This window comes from Phytophthora infestans, genomic scaffold (genome assembly GCF_000142945.1).
Source record: "Phytophthora infestans T30-4 supercont1.16 genomic scaffold, whole genome shotgun sequence".
NCBI lineage: Eukaryota > Oomycota > Peronosporomycetes > Peronosporales > Peronosporaceae > Phytophthora > Phytophthora infestans.
The window spans coordinates 1,665,192-1,671,191 of record NW_003303743.1 but is presented as its reverse complement, the minus strand read 5'-3'; positions in this window follow the sequence as shown (position 1 = coordinate 1,671,191).

The window sequence follows — 6,000 nt, the reverse complement described above, 5'->3', positions numbered from 1 at the left end:
AGCAACTTCGTTTCACAGCGAGAGGTTGAAGCGGAGAATTAACAATAGCCTTAGGTTTGCTGGCAACAGCCCTTGATGATGGTCGCTGTATATTTGACCATTGAGAAAAAAAGACGCTTAGCATCATCCGATGTAGGGGGAATTCACGCTAGGTTGACGTATTTGGAATTCACACACTGCTTGTTTCTCTTGTAGAGAAGCTTGAGCAAAGCTAACCTTGTTTTTCTTGTTGGACTTTGTTTGACACTAGGCTTTTCAAAAATCGCTAGCATTCTCAGTTCACTTGATGTAAGATTGCTCTCAAAGCCGCTTTGTACTTTTACAATGCCATCTTCAAGCGCTGGTGAAGCCACTAGTTTTGCCGTCGTCGATGGATGCTTGGCGCACGCCCAGTCTTCCTCAGACGTTAAGCAGCCTATCAAACAAAATCCGCACACCCCTTAGAAGAACACCATCGAATGCTTATTTCCATGTTAACTGATTGAAACTTCCCCAGATCTTTTTTTCTCGATTGTATTTTTTTTTCACAAGGTGTTGGGAGAAATGCAGCTAAATTTTCGTCCATGTCGAAAAAGTCCGTCATCTGGAGGTATCGATTGATCATGAGATAAGAACTCGACTAACGTGTCGGATTCTTAATCACAGGCATCAACCACTTGATCTTTCTCAAAACTGCCTTCTGCTTGGTTCCTAGATACCGCATAAGCACGGTCACTTTTTCCACCTCCGTATCATACTGAGCAATATAACACTGTACTGCAAGATTTAGTCTGTGGCTGGCAGAGCGAATAAGAGGTAATTTGATCTTGCGTCCGATGCTGCCGTTAACGCCGGCGATGTCCCCAACAATAAAATATGGTTGGCTTCTATCATATTTGTCCAGGGCCTCGCCAAACTGCTTAATTATTGCATCAGCGTCAAACATGTTCTTAATAGGATCGAAGTGTTTCGGGTCAACCCTTCAGCACCGCTATGATAGTGTCTCTGACATCGCTCGACAAGCAACCCATGTACAACAACAGCGTCTTCACTGATATAGTCAATAACTTGGTGCTCTTGCATACGAGTGCATTTCTGTTGCTTGAAGAGCGCATGGACTACGTCTTTGTTAGAAGCCGTGAAAGGCATCTTAAGCGTGGTGAAGACAGAGGCGTTGGTGTCGGATAAGAAATTGAAGAATGAATCGAGGATTCTGGATTACTGTTTTGAGCTTTGTTAAGTAACTATAGTGCCTATTCATTTTTGCTCCGCCCATCCATTTTTACTTCACCCACTGCGTTATTTTATAGATGTATTTCACCCAATTCCGTTAAGAGCTTTTCGGGACCAATGCGTGGCCCACAGGCAGCATTATTCTGTGATTTTCTGATGTCCACCGAGTACAAACGAACATGTTTAAAGAGAGAGTACCACCCCATGTTTATGTGATTTACGAAACGAAACTAGAAATAACAGGTCTACGGCTCAAGTAATATTTTTATCCAGAACGAATTCTTGTTAATGAATCACATATTAAGTAAAAAAAAATGTTTAGGTCGAGTACCGCCAGTTTGGATTAAAAATCCAGAGAATTAACCCCGAGCTTGCCTACCGTGCCATACAGCTTGGCGCGGCCTGTGCTGAATACATCTCAGCGATGCTGATTTGGTGATCAAAAATGAAATGAAATCGAAGCTGTAGCTGCCGATTTTCATACAAGTACTAAAACCATACCGGTTTTGTATGAATGACCGCCAAGTGTACACGATGGATGGAACACCTAGACTACAAATACCGAGCCCTCATGCACTTAACGGTGGGATCGCTACTAGTAAATCGATACAAGTACCGAGCCATCAGTAGCACTTACTTATGTGAAATCTAGCGTCCTTGTTTCTAGGCCCGTACGGCACCACTCCAGCTCTAATGAAACCTCTTACGATGACGTCGGCGTCGTTCAGCTGCCAGACACGCACTACCACACGTGTGATGAGATCTCGACAAGCCTCGGGTGAAGGAGCAAAGTCGTGATCTTTGTGGTAGCCGACGTAGAGGTCCCGACAAATCCTTTTAAATTCCTGCATAACAGACACGTCCATAGGTTGAGCAATCCCTGTTGTTCCCGGTGGAATAAATTCTACCTCAGTGCAGCATCCATTTTCCAGCTTTTCACGGACGAACTCCATCTTGTGAGTCTTCAAGCTATCTAACATAAGAAGCTTGCTTCCAGATATAGAAGGCCTCCAGACCTAAAAATACAAAATAAAGCGTAACGTACTATATTAAAATATTTTAAGCCATAATATTACCTCTTCAATCCACTGCAGCATGCGGACCTCGTCGCAGTAAGCCTTCTTCTGCACTGTCAAAAACGCCCCATATTGAAAAAATAGAATGCGCTTGCAACTCCGCTTCTACCGTGCCACCTCCAACACCGGCGAATACAATCATCCGAGGTAGGTTGCCGAGGCACACAGAAAAACCGGAGCCCTGACAGTGTTTTCACTCATACCTACATATGTCGAATAAAAATATTAAACTTACATGTTAGTATTTTTAATCAACAGCTATTACAATAAGACATACCTTGCACCACCGACATGTCAACCACCAAAAAATTTAGTCGTGGTGCTTGGATTCATGTCAATATATACGGCTGTCTGATCCATGTTGTAGACGGATGAGAACTTGTTGCTGCCCTAATATGCGCGACTGCACCGCTTTCCTCGATGTAATACTGGATGCTTTTAGAAAACCCATCAGCAATTTTCTAAACAAATAATGCCAAAATTGTAAGTAAAAAGTATTATAAGATATTTTATCTTCATTTCTCCACGTTTTTAGGTCCCACGGTGAGTGATCCTTCTCATGGACAGTCGGTTATGGCCCCTTAACCGATGCAAATACATCACTGCAGCCAATCGTGACCTACTGGACAGAAACTCCGGTTCGAAGCTGCCTGCCATAATAAGGCAGGCTCCTTTGCAACAGCAAACAGTTAAAATCATAAGCGTAAAACACAATAAAATTGTAATTCATTTACAACGCGACTTGTTTTTCTCATCTCGTGTACCCATTCCAGCAGCCTAGTATTAAGATACTTAGCAGCTTGAAAATACCCATATAACGATCGAATAGAGAGTGATTTACCATTTGTCCATCTCCGGGTATCGGGGTTTAACACCCCGCTTTCCTCTTGAAACGAACGTTTTGCTAGGTATAGTACTTGCCGCATCCAAATAGCTTTTTGGGCACACACCCAGCGCCACAGCGTCGTGCGGTGTACACCAAATGAAGCGGCCAGTTCCTTGGAGATGCCTTGGTGCAGAGTAGCAGTCGCAGCCTATGTGTTTAATTGACATTAGCATACCCAAAAATATTGATACGTTCATGTAAAACCCGATCATTATAATACAAAATGCTTGCGTTCAGTATGCTAAGGCGTGCATGTGGCGGTGCCAAATTCAATTATTTGTATCGGAAAAAGTTTGGCCAACTAAACTAAGGTTGTACTTATGGCTTACGACTGATTACTATGGGACTTCAGTACCAGATATTATCGGTGGAAATATTCGGTGCGGTATTCTCGAAGATCGAACCATTTCCGCCTTCGCCTACTACACTTGGGGACGACAGAGCATTTCATTAGGTGGTCACCGCCTCCAGCGGGGTGTGGCGTGGAGGGTAAAACAAAACTGAGCAACTCTACCACCTAACTATTCTATCTAAAGCGCCTACGATGTGTTGTGACCAGTGGTTGCTTGTCCAGGCCTGCCTATGCAATTCATACGAGGATCGATTTGAAGCAGATCTTGCATGAAGTGCCGTCGGCTTCGACGGAAAACTACTTTCCTCCTTCTTAGGAAAGCTGCAGGGTCGTCGCTCTCAATCTCAACAAGTCCCTCGGTTGGATATTCGCTCAACTATTTCACCATGAACGATGGCACCGTGAGGTAGAGTTTGTCTTCCTTTTCAAATGAAAACCTGCCTGAAGTATATCGGTCCATCTTGACACTGGGAGCGACGCAGCCAGCATGCTTGTAAAACACGAGATGAGCTCCTTCGGGCAGCTTCTTCCACGTCGTTCGAACACCTCGGTCGTTCCACAAATCTTCGACCGTATAGCATCGCTGAACGGTGTCGACGGTGAACTTGGCGTTGCTACCTCGACTGTACAGCCACACTTTCATGGCCTTAGCGCTGTAGCAGAGCAGCAAGATTGTTATCAGGAACGGGAAGCTCTTCATTGCGGTTCCGGAGGCTACAAGGCAGAAGTCGAAGTGAAGCGTTTTAAACACGGTGCTGTGCTGGTGTAGCTCGCGGTACTTGACAACGTTTTGGAGCATTCGAGAGTTCCTGTGCGATCGGTGGCTTATGTGGTGTGCTGCATCCGTCCGATTTCTCTTAAATTTAATTTTAATAATGGATTCGCCGGCTTTTTTTTAGCTGCCAACGCTGTACTACACCGCCAGCTGAAGCCGATCGTGCCGAGCTCGCCTACCATACCATACGGCTTGGCGCGGCCTGTGCTAAGTACATATCTGCGATGCTGACTTGGTGAGCAAAAAAATTAAATGAAATCGAAGCTGTAGCTGCCGATATTCGTACAAGTACTAAAAACATGCCGGTTTTGTATGGCTGACTGTCATAGCATTCAAGTATACACGATGGATGGAGAAACATCTTTACTACGAATACCAAGCAATCAGTAACGAGATTTCCCACGCCCTTGCAGATCAATAAACGGTGCCTGACCAAGTTAGAATGCCATCTTAATTCAAGTAGTGCTCACCAAATTGCTATTATAGGATTAGAAGACTATACTAATCGTTACTAGAATACCGATGTAGCCTTTTTTTATAAAAACATAACACCCATTTCAATGAATTACGGTAATAGATGTACCAAGCAATAACTCGTAAAACTTTATATGCTGACAGCTTAAAATACACGGCGCCAAACAACTTAAAGGCACAAAACAAAGAATTTTGTATTACCCACTACCATTACACAGTGTATAAAATGAAACAAGGGATGGATGTCATGTATAGCAAACCCTGAAAGCCACCAGCACCGGCGGCAACATTATGACCAAAGTAGCGCTCTGCATGATCAAGGGGGCACCAACACGGCTCTGAGTATAGCTAGTTAGGTCATGCTTAAGCCAACCTCTGAAGCGCTTACACTTAAAAACACTATGACAGATTAATTATACTACGTTTCGGATGAACTGAGAGAGGCTGCATCACCCCTGTTTGGTGCCTTTATCCAGTTACATGAATTTATGCGCCAAAACTCCAAGTGTTTATCGATTAGTACGGTGTTTGATGATGCCAAAAAGTGTCGACTTTTTTGTTTTGGAGCCTTAATCCCGTCTGAATATATAGTCTGTTGCCCGCCTCATTGAGTCGTGACTCATTAAGCATAAATGTAGAATAAACACTTGCTGTTCTCGGACCCCACGCACACACTCACACCGACACTCCTCTTTGCTTATTATTGTGAACAATGCACAATGCCGTCTACCCCGTTCGTAGTTGTCATCATCGCTTTGAAGTCGTTCCCTACTGTTGATACGCTAGAGCACGTCACAATGGGTATTTCTTCCGATATGGATGGCTCAATAATGACCCTCTTAGACGAGGCCTGTTCGATCGGGTCGATCCATCTGCTGGATCGAATTTGGGAGAACGCTGACCAAGATGAAAAAAACGCCACCAGTGGGTGGTTGTGTCAGTTCCACCGGACGAACATCCCTACTATAAGTTCCAGTTCAGCAAAATTCCCCTGGTGGTGAGGCGTGGAGGTTTGAGCATCGTGCAGTGGGTTCTCTACCATTTTTGATGTTGTACAGCAGGTGTAGAAGGTGGTGGAGGAAGCAGCAGGTCATGGTCGGTCGAAGATACTACTGTATCTGGTAAAGTATGATCGTTGCGAAGCTCATGGTGAGGGCAACCGGAATGTTATTAATTCGGGTGGCAGCGACAACGATAACGCTATAGTGGAAGGGCGCGGAGAAGT